General features: G+C 45.8%; 1 pseudogene; it reads left to right on the top strand.

The window, feature by feature from the left end:
- Positions 1-9,679: 9,679 nt before the first annotated feature.
- LOC123049751 (uncharacterized) lies at positions 9,680-12,697 on the top strand (annotated as a pseudogene).
- Positions 12,698-21,860: the final 9,163 nt, after the last annotated feature.

Genomic DNA, 21,860 nt, shown 5'->3' with positions numbered 1-21,860 from the left:
CTCAGTGGCAACATAATCCTCATCCTCAGATTCTAAGGTTCTCTTCTTCCTAGATCTGGTGGCTGCCTTTGGCAAGTTGCTTAGAGTGCTCCTGCTGCCATCATCAGAAGTGCTAGAGGGATCTGAACCCTCACTCAGCTGCACATGTTCCTCAGACCTGTTCTGACTGTCACTCTGATTAGACATTTCTGCAAACTTACTGACAGCAGACCCTGTGAATAGATGTAGATGAGGTAGAGTGGATGAGCATCACAAAGTGCAGAGTTTTTTTGCAAAACAGATGACTTAAAAACTTAGTTTTAGTTCTCCACAGAAAGCATTTCAGAAATACCGATTTGTAAACTCGGTGATACCGAAGCAGCTTTTGGAACCTAAACTAGTGAACTCGGTCAGACCGAGTCACAGTTTGGTGGCACCGAGACTGCTGGGGTTTCACAGAGAATCGAACTCGGTCACACCGATTTGCAGTTTTCGGTCAAACCAAAAATCGCAAGTGCTATGGCATAAGCCAAATCGGCGAGACCGATTTCTACAACTCGGTCGGTCCGAGATGGGTTCGGCGGAGACCTAACCCTAAATTTTCAAATCCAATCTAATCTAAAGGATGTTTTCAATGGATAGAGTGTTTGCATACGTGGTGATGATCATGGCAGAGCAATGTGCTACGAATCAGAGTTAAAGGAATAGCACAAAGAGACGAACTCGTACCCTAGTTCGGCGGAGTTCGCTATGGCGGCAACGGAGGGGCAGAATTCCGTTGATGGAGATGGAAACCAGTGGCGGGAGGTCGCTGGCGGCGAGAAGATGATCCGGAGACCCGAGGCGGCAGAGCAGGATACGTGCGGGTTGAGAGGTTTCGAAGAAATTTCCAAAATGTCACCCGTGGGTTTATATATCCCGACCCTGTCGGTGTGGCCAAGTGGAACAACTCGGTGGCACCGAGATGCAGAATTGCAAGCGGTTAGTACAACTCGGTGTGACCGAAAAGTTCAAATCGGTTGCACCGAGATTGAAAACCTAGATCAACTTAGTGATCTCGGTATGACCGAAAAGGATGACTCGGTCGTACCAAAATGCACAAAGAGGTTTCGGAATTTTAAGTCTATGATGAATCGAGGACTCCGAGTGCTCCTCACACAGAGTGGTTCGAATCTGGCTTGATCAAACTTTGTGATGTAGCATGAATAGAGTTTGAGACGAGAAAAGCATAGATAGCTAGAGGGAATTCTTGGGCATTCTTGTCCATCCATTTGGCAAAAGAGAAAAGCCAAACAATCAAAGCAACAAATGGATGTCCTCGAATGAGTAAAATATGCATCCAACATGCTCACACAATAAGATGGCAAATGAAATATGTGACAAAGCATGCACAATCACTCTAGCATCTATCAAGCAATTTGGCGATGACTAGGTCATCTATATATGAGTATATTGACCTAGGAGTCAAATGAGAACATTTGATCATAGGTCATACTCATTGTTTAAGCACAAGTGGGGTTACCACTTTTACATAAAGCATTGTTGAGTTCACATCATTAGAGTTGCTTTATCTCAATTGATTAGAGTAAAGCTCCCCCTAGATGTGATATCCCCCCTAAGAGGGATGAACTAACCTTGGGTTTTGTCGATGATGACTTCATGTAGGTGTTGAAGATGTAGGTGCCCAATGTTGATGTAGATCATTCAGAGCAATCCTTTGGAGTGAGTTGCACTTTCAATACCTACACGGGTTAGTCCCACAAGGAACAAACAAGGATATCCATAGACATAGAGTGACATTCACATGAGATGATGTCTATGAATGCATTAGGTTACCTTGTCCCTTGTCTTACCAACAAGAGGGTTTGTGACTCCTTGAACTAGTGCAAGATATTAAAGTTATTTGCACTTGTCCTTGCCAAGATAATAAGAGTGAAGTATGTTGGCAGAGTCACCCTCAAGAACTCTCTAGTTCTTCTTCTTCGGGATCCACACCATCTTGATGGGAATCCTTCGAGTTATAGTCGTACTTGATGAAGTGGAACTTGATGTAGTCTTGGGAACCCACTTGACCAAGGCCTTTGGAACTTCTTCAAATGCATCAATCTCCTCTTGAAGCTTGTCCTTGCCCTTTAGCTTGTGGTCTTGTGGTGGAAGATCATCTTGAGCTTGTGTTCCTTGGAAAGAAGTAGGATCATACTTCTCTTGTTGAGGAACAAACTTTGTCTTGGGGTATTGATCTTCTTCCCACTCAAATCCATTGGCATTGAACTTTCGTTCAAAACCAACACCTTGATTCTTCCGGTGTCTTCCTTGCTTGCGTATAATTTCCTCAAATTGCTTACTTCCGGCAAGACTCTTGTAAACACCTTTCTCTATAATTCCCTTCAATAAGCTGTTTTCCTGCTCAAGTGTAACTTGGCTAAGAGAATCATTAGTGGAATCAAGAGAACTACTAGAAGCAACAACATTGGATTTAGCATGATTGTTGTTACTACTAGAGGAAGAATCTTTCTTGTTCTTGTTGCTAGATTTAACTTGTGGCATGTAAGTAGACAAGAGTAAACGCTTGGCAATGTAAGAACAACTTTTCTTGCGAAGATCATCATTGATTGCTTTTAAGAACTCATGCTCTTGCTCAAGGTTGAGCTTTTCAAAGCATAGCTTCTCACGAGTCTTTAAAAGTTCTCGATGATCTTCCAAGGTAGTTTCATGAGCTAACTTAAGAGTGTTTAGTTCTTTAGTTAGACGTTCAATCTCCTTCTTATCATCGTCGTTCGTTTTATCTTGATTAACATGATTAATAGCAAGTTCATCATAGTTTTCATAACTAGAATTGTCAACAAGTAAATCATCATCTCCTAGCAAATCATCTTCATCACTATTGAAATCAACATACTCGGGGTGTGTTACCTTTGGACCTTTAGCCATGAAGCATCTTCCAATTCCTTCATTTGGTGAGTCAAATATGTCATAGGAGTTGGTTGACACAAGAGCTAGACCGGCAACACCTTCATCTTGAGTATAATCGGAATCGGAGTGATAACTTGTTTCGGAGTGATGGTCGGAGTCGGAGCCGGATACTCATTCACCAACATGAGCTTGATGTCTTCTTTTTGTGTAGCTCTTTGATGACTTGTCCTTCCTTTCTGAATCCATGCTTCTCCGAGAGGGTCTTCGCTCATAACGATCATCTCTACTCCTTCTCTCTCTAGGTGGTGATTCTTCTCTTCTACTTCTTCTTTTGGGAGAATCTTCTCTTGTTTTTAGGGAGCCGTACACTCATTGGAGTAGTGTCTGGGTCTTCCACAATTGTATCAATTTCGTTCACGACTTGAAGATCTCTTGTCATTGTAGGACCTTGACTTGGAGCTTCTTTCCTTGCTCCTACTCTTGTAGAACTTGTTGAAGTTCTTCACCATTAGGCTCAATTCTTCATTGAAGGTTTGTTTCTCACTTGATGATGTGGGAGCTTCACATGAGGCTTTGTAAGCACCACTTGACTTGTTGTGGAGCTATTCCTTATCCTTAAGTGACATCTCATGAGCACCAATTCTTCCAATGACTTCCGTTGGCTTGAGATCTTTGTAATTGGGCATCATTTGGATCAAAGTGCACACGGTATCATATTTTCCATCCAAGGCTCTTAGGATCTTCTTGATGATGAATCTATCGGTCATCTCTTCACTTCCTAAGCCGGCAATCTCATTTGTGATGAGAGCAAGCCTAGAGTACATTTCAGCGACACCTTCACCATCCTTCATTTTGAACTTGTCAAGTTGACTTTGAAGCACATACAATTTGGATTCCTTGACGGAGTCGGTACCTTCGTGCATATCAATCAAAGTATCCCAAATTTCCTTTGCATTCTCAAGACGGCTGATTTTATTGAATTCTTCGGGGCACAATCCATTGAAGAGAATATCACAAGCTTGAGCATTGTATTCCAGCATCTTCAACTCTTCCGCGGTAGCTTCACGGTTCGGTTCTCTCCCATCAAAGAATTCACCTTGCAAACCAATACACACAATAGCCCAAACGGCGGGGTTATGTCCAAGAATATGCATTTTCATCTTATGCTTCCAACTAGCAAAATCAGTACCATCAAAGTAAGGACCTCTACGGTGGTAATTTCCCTCGCTAGACGCCATACTCTCCTAGGTTGTGAAACCAAGGCTATGATCACCAAAAGCTATGGAAATCAAGGCAAATGGAGACCAAAGCTCTGATACCACTTGTAAGATCGAAAGTATGTCTACAGGGGGGTGATTAGACTACTTGACCAAATAAAAATCTAGCCTTTTCCCAATTTTAAGTTTTGGCAGATTTTAACAACTTAGCACAAGTCAAGTAATCAACCTACACATGCAATTCTAAGAGTATAGCAGTGGAATGTAAAACAATTGCATATGAAGGTAAATGGAGGAGTTTGGAGGGAGCAAACGCAATGTAGACACGGAGATTTTTTATCCGTGGTTCCGATAGGTGGTGCTATCGTACATCCACGTTGATGGAGACTTCAACCTACGAAGGGTAACGGTTGCGCGAGTCCACGGAGGGCTCCACCCACGAAGGGTCCACGAAGAAGCAACCTTGTCTATCCCACCATGGCCATCGCCCACGAAGGACTTGCCTCACTAGGGTAGATCTTCACGAAGTAGGCGATCTCCTTGCCCGTACAAACTCCTTGGTTCAACTCCACAATCTTGACGGAGGCTCCCAAGTGACACCTAGCCAATCTAGGAGACACCAGTCTCCAAAAGGTAATAGATGGTGTGTTGATGATGAACTCCTTGCTCTTGTGCTTCAAATGATAGTCTCCCCAACACTCAGTTCTCTCTCATAGGATTGGATTTGGTGGAAAGAGGGTTTGAGTGGAAAGCAACTTGGGGAAGGCTAGAGATCAAGATTTATATGGTTGGAATGGAATGTCTTGACCTCAACACAAGTGTAGGTGGTTCTCTCTCAGAAAATGTATGCTGGAAGTGTAGGCATGTTCTGATGGCTCTCTTCACGAATGAAGAGTGGGTGGAGGGGTATATATAGCCTCCACACAAAATCTAACCGTTGCACACAAATCACCAAACTTGGTGGGACCGAATCAGTAAACTTGGTCAGACCGATTTAGTTCAAAATGTGAACGTTAGGATTTTCGGTGGGACCGACATGTCAACTCGGTGGGACCGATTCCATCAGGGTTAGGGCATAACATAATCTCGGTGAGACCGATTACACAAACTCGGTGGGACCGATTTTGGTAATAAGCAAACAGAGAGTTGGTCAGGCAAACTCGGTGGGACCGATTCGCTCATCTCGGTTAAACCGAAACGTTACGAAGGGGAAATAGAGAGTTTGCATTGCAATCTCGGTGGGACCGATCGCTCATCTCGGTTGACCAAAACGTTATGAAGGGAAACAGAGAGGTTGCAATCCCATCTCGGTGAGACCGAGATCCCTATCGGTGAGACCGAAGTGACTAGGGTTTGTGGCAGTGGCTATGTCAAGTGAACTCGGTGGTGCTGGATAGGAAATTTCGGTGAGGCCGAGTTTGACTTTTGGTTTGGGACATATGTGGATATGAGAAAGTAGTTGAGGGGTTTGGAGCATATCACTAAGCATTTTGAGCAAGCAAGCCATTAAGCAACACCTCATCCCCTTTTAATAGTATTGGCTTTCCTATGGACTCAATGTGATCTTGGATCACTAAAATAGAAAATGTAGAGTCTTGAGCTTGAGCCAACATGTGTCCTTAGCATTTTGAGGGGTCCACTTTCTAATCCATGCCATGCCAAACATTGAGCTTTCCTGAAATATTTATCTTCAAATAGCATTAGCTCAATGAGCTATATGTTGTTAGGAATTACCAAAACCACCCAGGGATAGTTGCACTTTCACCGCATAACAACATACGTTGTTCCCTTTGTCATCGGTATGTTACTTGCCCGAGATTCGATCATCGGTATCATCATACCTAGTTCAATCTCGTTACCGGCAAGTCTCTTTACTCGTTCAGTAATGCATCATCCCGCAACTAACTCATTAGTCACATTGCTTGCTAGGCTTATAGTGATGTGCATTACCAAGAGGGCCTAGAGATACCTCTCCGATACACGGAGTGACAAATCCTAATCTTGATCTATGCCAACCCAACAAACACCTTTGGAGACACCTGTAGAGCATCTTTATAATCACCCAGTTACGTTGTGACGTTTGATAGCACACAAGGTGTTCCTCCGGTATTCAGGAGTTGCATAATCTCATAGTCAGAGGAACATGTATAAGTCATGAAGAAAGCAATAGCAATAAAACTAAACGATCATTTATGCTAAGCTAACGGATGGGTCTTGTGCATCACATCATTCTCCTAATGATGTGACCCTGTTCATCAAATGATAACACATGTCTATGGTCAGGAAACTTAACCATCTTTGATTAACGAGCTAGTCTAGTAGAGGCATACTAAGGACACTTTGTTGTGTCTATGTATTCACACATGTATCAAGTTTCCGGTTAATACAATTCTAGCATGAATAATAAACATTTATCATCATATAAGGAAATATAAATAACAACTTTATTATTGCCTCTAGGTCATATTTCCTTCATGAGCCACTCTTTGGCACATCTTCACAAGTCCATTGACACCACAATGGACGGTAAGCTTCAAGGATGATCTCTTCGTGATGCTCCACTTGAACTTGCACACCACAATCTTGATGACGATCACCACTTGATGTCATCCTCCATGGGTTGTATGAGATCTTCCCCTTGATGCAAACCCATGGAAACATACCTAACTCCACATAGAACTCACACGTAGATCATGAGTTAGTACACAAAGCGTAATGGACAATCCTTACCATATCATGGGATCACTTGATCCCTCTCGGTACATCCTGTACCCTTTGTGTGTTGATCAACTTGAATCACTCTCTGTACTTAGTCTTGATCAATCTTGAATATTTCCAACTCTCTTCATTAGGATGATGTCTTGAAGGTAAACATTAATGTGCACACAATATTTTTCTTCAAGACATGCTTGCAATAAGCTCAACTCTCACATGACCAATAATCTTTGGATAATTCCTTGAAAAGCACTTTGTCCATCTCATAAACTCCTTGAAACCAACACATGGTCTTCAAGAAAAGCCTATGGACAAATCCTTCAAATATAACTCAAGGCAACCATTAGTCCATAGAGATTGTCACCACTTACCAAAACCAAACATGGGGCACCGCATGTTCTTTCATGATGGCTAGGGTTGTGCGGGAGGGAGTGAGTGAACTGAACTAGGTCACTCCACTGGCGAGCGCCTTCTTATATAGGCCATCGGGTAGGGAGTCATGGGCCTGGGCTTAGGCCTACGACCGAGTCGACGCACCCCCGAGAAGGGAGTCGTCATTCCCGGAGAAGGGTCGCACACCGTGAAGGGAATCAACGTATTCCGGGAACACAAACAGCCCACGGTTCAACGTCTCAGACAGTGGCGCATCTGTTAGCGACTTGTTAATTAACCCGGATGAATTAACCGTTCCTGACCGACAAAATAAGCTTCGTCTCGGCTCATTCCCGCAACCCCGGCGCGCGCGCATTGTGGCGAGGTGGCGAGGCATGGCGAGGCGGGCGGCGCAGGAGGAGGAGCGTGCGTGTACCACTCCTCTTCCCAAGCTCCCAATGGCATGTGGTAGAGCAACCCTTATAAAGGGGTCTCATTCTCACTCCACTAGCAGTATGGTACTGAACTTCCCACCACTTGCCATGCACCTAAATGGGGCTTAGAGGTTACCTTACCCAGGGATTATTGTCTTATATGGGCCTAAGCCCATCTATAATCCAACAACTCTTTCGAGTGACGTTGGTGTTGACCGTTGCAGTTGTGTTTGGTGTCTTGCATTGGGGTGCGTGGATGGAAGCATGCATCGGCATTCCTCTTCTTCGATTGTGTCGGATGAAGTAGCCGACGATGGGATCTAACGGAGAACCCCAACCGATGTGCCACAAAGCCTTGGTCTTGTCGCTTGTGGCGGTCTGGTTCATCGGCCGGAAAAGCATCCTTGTATGTAAAGGTGCTCCTCTAGATCAGGGTATGATGGCAGTTCCCCTCTTTCTCAACATTGCTTCGGCGGCGGAGAAGGACGATGGAGGGCAATGTTTCGGCGTGGCACAAGATTCTGCCAGAGTGAAATTGCAGTTTTACTTCCTGCAGAGTCTTTTATGCAATATTGTAAAATATCTATATATGTCTCTTATGATGACACATGTATACTCTTTGTAATCGTTTGTCTAATAATGGAATATATGTGGTTATGGCTTCAACGGTGGCACTCTTTAGGTATGCATGTTCCGACTGTGGGGTGGTGCTCGGAGCCCTCATTGATGGACCTCAACGGCAATTTTCATTCAGGCTCGAGGGAGGTGAACGCAACCATCGTCCGTTGTTGCGGTGCCCTTTTGCTCGAGAGAGCGGGAGCAAAGGGTTCCTCCAGGCGATGAAACTGGATGGCGTTGTCTTTGCTGGTGTTTAGATGTTGGCGATGGCATGACCTCCAATGTCGGCATGTCCCCTTCCCGTGGTGGCTTCGTTCTTGGCTCTGGTTGCTTGATCACGAAGTTGAACTCAGAAGACCCCAAGCGGTTCTCCTCTTTCGTTCAGTGTTGGCTTGTAGTTTTCCGAGGTGTGTGACTGGTCCTCGGCATCTTGTATCATGCCGTGTGTTTTCTTTCTTTGTTTGTTGTATCCGTTGTGGCGTTGTGTTGTTCTTGATTGTTGTAAGGGCTTCATTAATTTGAAGTCGGGTGGTAGCCTTTTCTCTAAAAAAATCAAAAAAAATAAAAACTCTCCAAAGAAAAAGGACAACGCTAACGCCCACACGTGCGATGGGAGCGAAACCTGCCCACACGCTCTATAACACACAGACTGCGCCACGTCATCGCATGCATGCATGTGGAAATCTTTTTGGATTTTAGTTTTTAAAATGTTTTATCTCTTAAATTAAAAATCCGATTGAAGATCCGTTTTCACCATTAAATCCCTCGCGACGAAATCTTCAAAACTAGATCTCATATCAATATATTTCGATATATATATTTTAGGTTAAAAGTTGCCATGTCTATTACACATTAATTGCCATGGTGTTTACACTGAAACTAGACTTGCCATGAACCATAAACTAAAATTGTCATGATACATGCATTTAAAATTGCCATGGTTCGTATAAAAAAAATTCATGGTCAAAGTATTGTAGTTGCTATCATCAAAATACTAAAATTGCCATGCTCCACAAACAAAAATTGCCACATGGCAACTTTAGTTTAAGCACTATGGCAATTACAGTGTAAACATCATGGCAATTTTTTGGCAAAAAAAAAAATTCTTCGAAACATATCAACATGGGGTCTAGTTTTGAAGATTTCGTCGAGACGGATTTAATGGTGAAAACAGATTTTTAATTCGTTTTTTAATTAGGAGATAAAATATTTTTAAGCCGAAAACGAAATAGATTCCTGCTGATGTCATTTGTTCACATGTGGCAAAATTAATGATAAAGGAGGCGTGTGGGCGATGTGCAAGATGCCACACGTGTGAACGTTAGTTTTTTCAAAAAAAACAAGTTGGAACAACTAAAAAATAGTTTGGAGTCGGACCGCCTTAAAGTTGGAGTCGGACGGACACGTTGTCTTCCCGAAAGATATAAAAATGGGAAAAGAAGGAAGAAAAAGGCACAACAGATCGATTGAGCGGACGCAATAGCGGCAGAGAGGAAACCCTAAGCAAGAAACCCTGATTGATTGAGCGGCGCGCCGGAGATGGAGCTCAGCGACAGCGAGCTGGCGGGGGTGAAGAGCTACAGAGAGTACTTGGCCTGTGATTTGTTGAGATGTACGCCGTAAATCTGCTCTCAGTCTGTGGATTCCTGAGATCGATGCAGGAAATCGGGTTGGCTTTGTGATTTCTTGAGATCGATGCAGGAAATCGGTTTGTCTTTGTGATTTCTTGAGATCGATGCAGGAACATAATGAAAAGTTACCTTTTTTATTGTATGTTTTAACTTTTTTTTAGGGGTTGTATGTTTTAACTGAGATATCTCCTTCCTTGCCGTGCATCCCAGAGTAGAGGGAGGCTGGAGTAGTGAGATCCAAACGCAAGATGTTGCCAAATCCTTGCAGCATAGGGGCAGCCGATGAAGAGGTGGTCTGTGTCTTCATCCTGGTGAAGGCATCTTGGGCAATCAGAGTTTGGCGTGATTGTCTTGTGAGCGAGATTTGCCTCGGTATTTAGCCTTCCCTTGAAGGCCAACCAGGAAAATGGCTTGATCTTGTTCGGCACCCTGGAGAGCCAAATAAAGTCGGCATTTCTGTCTTCTTGAGGCTCTGTGGTTAGAAGCTGGTAGGCCTTTTTTTGTTTAGAGAATGACAAACCGCCATTAAGGAAGCGCGAGGCCGGCTCATCGTTGAGCATGAAATCCTGCAGCAGAGACAAAAGAGTAGCCAATTCTGTGAAAGCAGCAGAGGTTAGGTGATCACGCAGGTTAAATTCTAAACCAAAATGCATAATATTTGCCACTCTAGCAAAGGTCCTGGTGGAGTGGGAAAACAAGCAAGGGAAAGTTTTTGAGAGTGGCTGCGAGGTGAGCCACTTGTCTAGCCAGAAATAAGTGTGACCCCCATTGTTTGTTAGAACGAAGGAAATGGTTTGCAGTGTTGGTATGTGTGAGTTTAAGGTTTTGCATAGAAAGGATTTGTGGTTTGCAGTACTTGCCTGCTTATGAAATTTGCTGTCAAAGCTCTGCTCCCTGAAAATACACCGTGGTTGGATTGGCTGTCTTTGCAAGGCTTCATGACTACTGTGTTTCTGATTGGTTTCCTTTGGTTTCCACCTTGTAAGCGTTGTAATCCTCCTTTGTTCTTAATACAATGTGTGTTATTGCTAAAAAAACATTATATTAGAGACTAAATAGTAGAGAAACTGACTTTGCTTTGCATATCGAACTAGGAACATGATAGTCTAGCATTAGATTAAAGACCCTGTATGCATTGATATCCTATCTTATTACCCGGGATAAGAGTGTTGAATTGTTTTTTCCTGGTAACAAGCTAGTTTGTTACCCCCTGTCCCTATTTACATGGCACACTCGTTTTCCATGATTAAACGGTGACCATCAATAATATACTAAATATATATCATGGAAATTATACCGTTGGAAACTACATATTATTACACATCAAATGTTATCACACCTAGCTCACATTTTATTTGTTAAAGTTGAATCTTGAAATATCTGTACGCCACGTAAATAGGGACGAGGGAATATCCACTAATCCATCGATCACTTAGTTTAATTTCCCTTTTTTTCAATTTTCTTAACTTAGCTTTTTCCTTGCAGACTTGCAAGATACTCTTCCCAGGAGATCCATGCAGATCTTCTCCATCAAAGTCACCGACCTAAGATATGGTCTCATCTGGCCACTGCAGATTTATGGCTCTGTTGCTTTCAGGAACTCAATAGGACATAAAGCCAACTATCTCTTCAGATGCACCAGGGATAGCTTCCAAACCATCACTCAGAAGGTGAATGAGCGTGGCTACAACTCTCCACATGTCTATTTGTGTTAACTTAATTCTCTTGCAGCCTGCTAGTAGCCTAGTACTATTTAGACCTGGAACTACTTCACGGACGATTTTTGGCTGAACGATACCTGCACGATGGCTAATCCAAGGGCGTACGGCTGTTCAGAATTGCCAATGGATGGTGCGAGGAGCCATGTCGTGCATGTATTGGCTAGCAATCGTCGTCTGTGTAGCAATGCTCATTTAGACCTACAATCGCTTTGTGTCTTCTGCTTCAACTTCTTTTAATAGTCTGGCAGGTAATTAATTAGTTATTATTGTGATGCTTGCATTGCAGGATCCATTTTTGCGCTTAACAGGCCCGTCTCAAGCATTTGGTTACTTGGCAGGGTTTTCATTGATGTTCAGTTAAAAGTAAAGTGCAAAAAAGAGTCTGAGGATGAAGTGTTGACTTACAAATTTTATGAGTTTCGTCAAGATTTTCGGTTCGGTCTTCTGATACCAAGACCTATTCCCTGCAAGCGCTGCACACTTGAGTTTGCTTTGGCAGTGCTGCCTTCGTCAGTTCAGGCCACTGTGGGTGTCCGAGTTGTTGATGGGTCATGGCCTGATCAGTGTCCGGGGCTGGTTGCTTGCAGTACCGACAGTGTAAAAGGAGGGAAAGTGGTGCTGCTTGATTTTCCAGATGGAAAACTGCCTACCAAGTCTGATGGTGTGGTTGAGCTTGTGAGGCATGTTGTTTCTGTAGATGAACCAAAGGGAAAACTGGTTGTTTCTGTGAAGGCCTCTCGGGATGGGTTTTCTGCACAATGTACAGTCGACTTTGAGATGCAAGCGTCAGGAAGAAGTACAGACGTATGTGATCTTATTTTCTGCAAGATGGAGGTTACAGTTTGTTGGTCTACTCTTCTTCTGCAAAATATCCTTGAATAGCCAGCCTTACCCATGGTTTGACCAACCGAGCTATTGAACAATTTAGTTATGTACCGTGATGTTATGGAACCCTAGTTGTTTAATTATGTTCGCTGATATGTGGCGTTACTCTCCGTGCATATTAGCAGTTGCTAATGAACTTTGGCACTATGCACTTGTACCTTATTTGTGGAAGTTAAGCTATGCACTTGTACCTTATTTGTGGAAGTTAAGCTTATTGGTATTCGGTGCTACTGCTACAGTACTCCATTGTGTAACTCTACATGCACTTGGTACCCCAACCGTTGTGTTTCTGCTCTGGTCTGAGCTGCAATCTCTCCAGCCCGGGGTTCATTTGCTATGTTGATTACGCCATTGGTCCTTTCCCGACATGATTAAAATCAAGTAATCGAACAAAGCAGGCGTCTGATCCTGAAGCAGCGTTGGGGTTCCACTGGGTCCCTCGCCACTGTCTTCTATAGTCCTAATAGGTTCTAGTGAAATGTAGCTTGTGATTTTTCTGATTAGAGGACGACAATCAGCTCACTATTTTCAAACTAAGAATTTTTTTATCTCAGCTCAGGTACACGCTCTATCTCGTCCGCCTATTCTTGTCATGATCTGTGCACTGGGACAGATTGGATCGAATAGTTTTGTTTTTTGACCAAATGTAAATGTTATTGAAACTTTTTACACGATTTGAAAGATCATCAACCTATACAATATATACATTTCCTATTTAGATGTAGCAAATCTGTTGTCAATTTTTCTTGTCGTATCATTGTCTTGAGGGTTAAGCTTCAATACATAAATCATATGAATAGTTGATTTATTATATTTCTGGCTTTAGCTTGTCTTCCTATTTAGATCATTTGAATGAATTTTATTTATAGCATCTGTCGGCAAGGTGCACCTCAGATCAGTGGTGCAGTTCTGTAAAAATTTGGCACTCATTTAGGTTGCTATACAAGTGTTGCGGTTCTGTTAAATTCTAGCAAAATCATTTTGCTTTGCTCATGGTACAGCTGTCAAATACTCCCTCCGTCCCAAAATAAGCGTTACTGATTTAGTATAACACTTACTTTGAGACGGAGGAAGTAACTGAAACTAAGATATACTTTTTTTCTCCAAAACTTCTAGGCATGGATTGCTGAGTTAGCACCGGTAAATGTAGCGAAACAAATGCAAGCTAGGCTAAATACTGACCATGCTATTGATACAGAACCTTTTACTGTGCGTGAATAAAAGACTGTAAATATCTATGGATGTTTTTGGTTCAGCTCTGAGGATCAATGGACTTGGAACAGTTTTGCACTTGGCTCATGTGCTCAACCCGCTCCCGAGTCGCTCCCCAGGGCGACACCTAGCGCCGCAGAAAAAATTCCACCAATCAGATCTTCGCCGCCGCCGCCGCCGCCGGCCTCGTTTGCGGGCCCCAGCGCCGAAGGTGTTGGGGGGGGGGGGGTGTTAGAGGGCAGCGACGGCGGACGAGCAAGGCTGGGGCGGCGCGAGTCTCCCGTCACGTCCGGCAGCCGGGGCAGGGTTCCCCGGTTGAGGCGGCGGCGCCAGTCTGCTCCCTTGACGACGCACATCGGCGATCTGCCCGGAGATGGCGGGGCTGTGGATCTGGGTCCCACCAGGATCCATCGTCGAGATGGTCAGCCGTCTGGCGGCGCGTGGAGGATATCGTGCCTTGCGGCGTTCGAGGTAGGTAGGGCACGAGGCGTCCTCTGGCCATAGCTCCTGCGCGTGGCCTCACTGGCCCAGGCGGGTTAGGGCCGGAGTATGCTGCGCCCTCGATCGGTTTTTTGGCGGTTAGCCCTGCTGATCTTCGAGGTCCTTGGACGCGGCCGTGCTCCGGCGGGGAAGATCCTGGGCCTCGTTGGATTTTGGTTCAAGGGTGGTGGTGATCCAGATTCAGTCGATCGAGTGGGGTGCCTGCAGACTATTGCAGCGACCTCCCGCGACTCCATGATGGCGGTGGTCACCGAGGGATCTTCGGGAGGGTTAATCTTTCTATGTCCAATAGTTGACTGTCACAGCCTGATTTTTGGCCCTTTCTTTTTCTTTTGTTTTTTCGAGGTTTTTGCCTGAGTTTTTCTTTTCCGTGGCTTTGTGGTCTGAAAACTAAAGGAGATGACCTCTTCTTTGCTTCCAGAGTGGCTGGTCATTCCTAAATCTTTCCCTAGACCCTGTCATTTCCATCCTAGCCCAAATCCCAATACTCTTTTATTGGGAATATTTCTTTTCTATTAAAGGAATAACTCCAATTGCCCTAGGTTGTGAAGCAACCTATATTTCCATCACTCATAAAATTCCCAAATAATTCCCATAAATTGTTTGGGTCATATCTTGATCAAATATGGCAAAACTTTTCATTGCCATGTTAAAAAATAATCCTCCAATAATTCATTTCCTATTCTGCCCTGAATGGCACTTTGTGAAGGAAGTGTCATTTATATTTCTCCTATTGACTCCCAACCTTTTTGGGCATGTTTATATGTCCAAATAATTGCCCATCCACAAGTTCAAATTTATTTGCCTAGCCAATCTTCCTCAGTGAATTTTCAAAGTTTCTGTCAAACAGAAAGCTTTGTGAAGGAAGTACTAGCTAGGAGTACCCAAATGAGTTGAACTTTTGCACACTCCTTAATGTGATCATATTAACCCCTTCCACCCATTTGCAGCCCTATCCAATCATCTATGTGATCACAGGAGCAAATCTTTGTTTCTGGCAAAATTTTCAGGTTGTGAAGCAAGTATATTTTATATTGCTTCAAAAATCCTAATAAATTACAAGATCATTCTTATACCCATAAAACATCTCTCCACCCAATTTGGAATCATTTCATTGAGCCATTTGACCACCATAATTATTTCAAGTTTCTGGACAGAAATGATGTTTGTGAAGCAAGTGCTATTTTGGTTTGTCCATTTGGCATGATCTTTTTACAGAATCTTTATATGTCCATATCAGGGGGATTTGCCAAGTTGCATCCCATTCCACCACTCCATGTGAGTGCACCTTGCTGATCTTCATTTCTGGACCAAGTATGCAGTTGTGAAGCAACTGCAGTAAATCTTGATCCTTTTACCCTCCCAACCTCCAGGACTGTAGTCCTTCCTATCCTAAACACCCCAGACATCTTATTTGGCCCATAGCTTGTCCCTGTTGACCTCATTGAGCTGATGAAGTTTACTGCAGTAAACTTCAGAGGGTTATTTCTTTTTAACCAGAGCCTCTTTCACCAAGTTACCACCTCAGTTGATATCTACCCAGGAAGGACTTACCACTAGACACCATTTTGGGTGCTGTAGAGCAATTAATGCGCCATGTCTCATGGTGACCACGCAGCTGGCATGTCTGTTGGCGCGCTCTGTGCGCTATGGCGTACTGTTTGTGCTGGACCCCCTCCCCCTCTCGCTGTCTTCGCGCCCGTGAGCATGTCCAGTAGATTGCCCTCGTCGTCGCCGTCCCCCTGGACCCCTCTCCCCCTCCGGAAGCTTCCTCGCCGACGCTCGCCGACGAACGCCCACGGGAGCACAGTGCTCCGACATGTTTTAATGGCGCTCGGCCTCTTCTCCTGCCCCCCTTTGGCCTCCTCCTCCTCGTGAACTCTCTCCTGCTTCCCTCCCTCGTCGTTTGCCCCGAGCCCATGCGCGCGGGCACGCGTCCGCGGCGCCGGACTCGCGTCGCCGGCGGTGCCAGCTCGGCCTCCCTCTCACCCGCCTATAAATGGCCTCCCCCGAGCCCTTCGAGCTCACCAGCAGCCTCCCCGCTCTCCTCTAGCCCCGCCCAAGCTCTTCCCCGAGCTCGAGAAGCTCTCCTGCCCTCCCATGGCCGCCATGGCCGCCGCTCGGGTCCGCTCGAATTCGGCCAAAGCCAAGCCCCCCTCCACCTCTAGCTACCACCTACGTCTTCCCCGTGCTCCGGTGAACCTCCCCAGCCCCTCCATTCATCGCCGGAGTGCTTCAGGCCGCCGTTCCCTAGGTCAACCGCCGCCGCCGCCCTCGGCCCCCGCCAGCCGCCGTCGTCTCCGGGCCTTCCCCGCGCCTGCTGCTGCTCCAGGAGGGAGCAGCACTCCGTTCCGCGCCCGCCGGTGGTCCCAGCTCCACCGGGGACGGCCGGAGCTGCCCAGGCCATCGCCGGCGCCCCTCGGCCTCGCCTCTCCCCTGCTCCTGTCGAGAGGAAGAAGGAGATGGCCAGGTGGGGCGTTGACCTGGCTAGGCGGGCCCGGCGACCCCACATGTCAGCCACACGAGCCGGCCCCGCCTCTGCCCTTTTGACCAGTCCACCGCACCTCAGCGTAAGTGGAAGCGTAAACCCTGGAATACGCTTTCCGTTTTTCTGTTTTGGCCCAGTCTGTAAAATAAATTTTTACAGATATGTCCCTGGCAGTAAAACCCTTATAACTTTTTAACTGTAACTCCAAATGAGGTGAAACCAACGCTCACTTCTTCGTTTCGTCGAGCCCGTTCTGTTGGTCATGTTTTCACTATGGTTTGACACTGTGAAAATGACCATTATGCCCTTACCCTTATTCAGCCCCCTCCGAGAGAGAACGTTTTCCGGCGAATCTTTCCGCAGCTTCACCGCACTTCTCCCCGGTGCTTTCTTCATCCCCAGGCAAGCCACAATACCCACTTGCATGATAGTCATGCAGTAGCCATGGTTTTCAACTTGAATATTTAATAAATGTTTGCTTGTTGAAAAGATGGTTATCGTTGTCCCGGTGATGTTCCGATTTGCATGTTTACTTTTGTGCTATGTTGTCTTATGCTCCGTGATCATGTTATACCTGCTAGTATTTCCTTTCATATGTTTATGCTTGATTAGTAGTACATGTTGATGTTGGAGATGGTCATGCTAGTCAGTATGCGATGTTCGGTGGATATGATTTATTGTTGATATGGTGGATAGTTATGTGATACTCTCATGATGAGGTTGATATCATGTTCATGCATTTTATCATGGCTCAGCATATTTGCATTCAAGTTAACCGGATTAAATTGAACTTGAACACCTGTTGGCTGAGTCATGGTGCTGCTGAATCGATGCTGACAAGTGCAACCACGCTTACCGGTATGGGACGGTCCTAACTGGGTCTATTGTCGTGCCTATGGTCGGTACCTCAATTTAGGGAAGGTTATGGGCGCGTGCTACCCTGATCAGGTAGGCGGAGCATAAGCTTGTGAGCCCGTTGTTAAGTTAATTTTGGTACCGGATCCTAATGTGGATCGTGGCCACGACGGTGGTCGAGGTGTCTGGAGGTAGACACGGGGCCACCCAGGACTAGCCCGGTGGGGTCTGAGTCGGAAGGGCCGGGAGAGTGTCACGACAATAGATCGGTTTTGTCGGAACGTCGTTGGTCCACCCGAATGGGAGAGTGAGGCCATGGGTTCCGTAGTGTGGGTACAGTGTACTAACCTCTGCAGAGTGTATATTGATCTATCGATAGCCGCGCCCGCGGATAAGGGCCCAGGTCGAGAAAAGGTCACACCATGAGTCAACAGTAATAAGAATAATGTGCTTAATAACAATGAGATAAGTTGGTTGTGATCGCCGTAAGGATCACGGGCCAGGTATTGGTCGGGTTGTGATCGCCGTAAGGATCACGGGCCATTTAGTGGTCGGGTTATGATCGCCGTAAGTATCACGGTTTGGGACCAAGTGTTGGTCGTGGTTGTGATCGCCGTAAGGATCACGGTGGTATCGAAGATACCGAGTTGTTGTATATTCGAGATGTTGTACGAGAATCGTGGGTAAAGGTCAAGCTCCTTATGGTCACTTACTGATTACTATGGTATTGTTTATACCAAGCTTGATTTGATCCTGAGATGATCGTGTGATGTCCGAGGTTGGTAAGTGATGCATATGTTGTTTACGAGGTAACCCGAGCAGATTAAGTGGTGCATATAGCGTCATCATGTTGCATGCTAGTGATGTCGGATTAATATGTTCATGTTGTGATAGCTGTATCAAGTTTATGTTGGTCATGCCATGTTATTTTGAGATGATGATATCCTGTTAATTCCTGCTTAACCTGTAATTGCCATGCTGTTGTCTGTCTTGAATGCTTCTGGTTATTGTGAGCTTGCAAGTACATTCAATGTACTGACCTGGCGTGTCATGCCAGCTTGCAGGTCATTCCGGATTTGATTGCTTGCTTGTCGCGGTTTCCGTTCGTGCGAGCTAGGATAAGCGTTCCAGCCAGAGTCCCTGCGGAGTGGAGTTCACCACCGTCGCCGTTGTTCCGCTGCTTCGAGTTGTTCTGCTGCTTGCATAGAGCAACTGAGGATGGCGTAGTGTCGTCGTACCGATGTTATTCATTGTAATATCGGAGACCTTGTATTCATATTCGTGTAATAATAGAAGGCTGGTTTGTTCTATGCTAAGCAGTGCCGTATTTCAGAAGACTTCTCCTCGATCTCTGGGCTGGAATACGGGGCGTTCCGGTTTCTCTGAGCCGGGGTGCCACATTGACTTTGGTGGTGTGGTGCAAACTATGGACGACGGCTTGACGTAGAGGAATGATTGTGCAGTGGCGGCAATCACATCACATGTAGCTGGTAGGATTGCGGAAAAGGAGTGGCGACAACACTTGAGTGACTTCGATGGTGGTGCTGTGAGCACGCGACCGGGGGTGCTGTGAGCACCCGGTCGCGAGCCCTAGGTGAAAGCCTAGGTTGACCTGAGCTGGTTATACCTTGCAATGGCGATGTTCTTTTACGTCGTTACCTTGTTGAAGGCATTGCTAGGATATGCTTCGATTGTTTCTTCAGGATGAAAACCTAGATTCGGGCCTTGGTGATTGGATTCGGTGACAGCAACACTTGAGTGCTGCTCTCTTCTTGAAGGCGTTGTTGTTGAAGAACCTCGTGGTCTGTGTGGTGTCATGAGATGGTTGGTGCGAATATGGTCACTGATATAGTTTGCCGATCGTAGATATGATTGCTTCAGGTTTTTCTTTTACTCGCCTACACATAGCTTTGGTTTTATATGACTTTACTATCTGGCGTGTTTTTGTGTGCGTGTGTTGATAAGATTGTGTGCATCCTACCTGTGCAGAGGTCGGGCGTGTGCTCTTTGGGTTTGTATCCTCTTGATGCTGCTCTTTGAGCAAATAAAATTTACCCTTTGTCAAAAAAATAAGACAGGAAAACTAGCTCAACTCCTTTTGTATTTGGTCGAGTAAAGTATAAAATAAAAGCCAGAAATTTATGGAGGAAACAAGGACACTCCTAGATTACACATCCTTTTGAATGTACAAAGATGGCCACAACTTCAAAGCACACGACCGTGTGAGGGCATCTCCAATGCCGACTCGCAAAAAGGACACCGTATCCATCCGCGTACCGAGGAGGGCTAATCCGTGGACACGGATGCGAGATGCATCCATTCGTTTGTATCGACATCTTTCTTTTGAATATTCGCGTATATTTTAAACCGCATTTCAACATACGAGACAAAATTTATGCAAACCAGCTAATTTCGATACCCATCTGGTATATTCGTGCTTTCGGAACAATACTAACCTTGGTATTCAAACAGTTAATTCGCACAAGACCTGTGATAGAAACGACAGGATTACTCTCATCCGCTTCTCGTTAGGAATGGTTACTAATTGAATACTTACACAAATTTTGCTAAACGATCTTCTGTGTCTTGCAGACCATCATCATCCCACTTGAATGCGGTAGGAAACCGTTCCATTGTCATGTCTGGGCACATCCTCTATGAACCGACATTAACGCGGCGCGAAGACCGGGACAAAGCAGGTTTCTCGATCGTCGCATCGGTGTGAATGCCGAGACGTTCGGACGGCATGTAGCACTGACCGGTCATCTTAGCATTGGACTAAGGTCAATGTGACACCAAGAGCGGAGTGTCAATTGGGACGGAACGCGACAGAGGGTTTTGTGTGGGTCCTAATTGTCGGACGGCTAAGTGGTGGGGATCTGGAGACCCGCAAATCTCCCACATCATTGCTTCTAGGTTGAAGAAACTCAGACGTATGATTCAGTCCATGGACGTTTGATAGAAGATGTTGGTTGACAAAAAGTATATGGACCGCGCGCTTCGAACATTTGAAGGCATTTTGGTGCACAGCCTTCGAGTTGCCCTTACCATTCCTCTTAGCGAACAAGGCAAAGAGAGAAGCGGTACTCCACTCGATCCATATTAATTGTCTCTTTATAGTACTTCCTCCGTTTTTTTTAGTCTGCACATAAGATTTGGTCAAAGTCAAACTTTGTAAAGTTTGACCAACTTTGTTGGGAAAAATATCAATATCTATAATACTAAACCTATATGGTATGAAAATTAATTTTATAATGCATCTAACTATATTGATTTCATATTGTGAATCTTGATATTCTTTTCTATAAACTTAGTTAAAGTTGACAAAATTTGACTTTGATCAAATCTTATATTTTTTATTTTTTATTACCTACTAAACCAGTGATGGCTTCTGGTCGTACGTCGTGTTTTTTGGCAGAAAAGTCCCTCCGTTTCTGAGAATTCAACCCGCAGTCCTCAACATAAGTCAGCCCCGAACTGGTACAGGGAGGAGAAAAGAGAAAAAAATAGCCCAGCCCGCACAACCTTCCTCCTCGATCCCATCTCGACCTCCATCCCGCCGCCACCTCCCGCCGCCACTTCCTGCCCCGCCCCGCCCAGCCTCACCGCGCGCTGCCCGCCGCCGACGCGCCGCCCACCGCCGCCGCGCCCGCACCCATCTCCCATCGATGTGCCACCATCCCCTGTACCCATGCTCCGCCGTCTGAATCCCGCCGTCGAGTCCGTCCCGCTCGCCGTGGCCAATGATCGCGTCGAGCCGTCGACCGGGACCGTGTCCCTCCCCAAACGGCGGCGATGATGGAGGGCGCTGCCCAGCTCCTGACCGACGGAGTCGCCGGGTTCCCGCTCCTCGGGGCCAGCCCCGAGTATTTAACCAAAAACTACCACATTTCACGGACATGTGACAGAAAACTACCACTTTACGTTTTTGTCCCGAAAAATACCACTTTTTTATTAATCCGTGGCAAAAAACTACCAAGTGTGAAAACTGCTCGTTTTGCCTGGGTTAAACCCGAATCTGACTGCCCGACCCCACACATAAGCGGGCTAAAAATACAATCGGGTCCCTAGTTTTTCTTCAAAAAAGCAATCGGATCCCTCCACATGTCCGGCGGGTTCGGGTCCTTCAGCTCGTCGTGCAACCATGGCAGAGGCGGCCGCGACGCGGAGGAGGGGGCCGCGGGCGCGGCGGTGCGGCAGTGGGTGGAGGCCGGCGGCGGGATGCTGGTGCTGGACGGTGGGGGCCGGACGCCGCTGGACTGGGTGGCGGGCTGACGCCCAAGCTGGCGCACGGCAACATCAAGAGCACCAACATCGGG

This window comes from Triticum aestivum, chromosome 2D (assembly GCF_018294505.1).
Source record: "Triticum aestivum cultivar Chinese Spring chromosome 2D, IWGSC CS RefSeq v2.1, whole genome shotgun sequence".
Classification (NCBI taxonomy): domain Eukaryota; kingdom Viridiplantae; phylum Streptophyta; class Magnoliopsida; order Poales; family Poaceae; genus Triticum; species Triticum aestivum.
The sequence above is the reverse complement of the archived record's forward strand: the minus strand, read 5'-3'. Positions and strand labels throughout refer to the sequence as shown.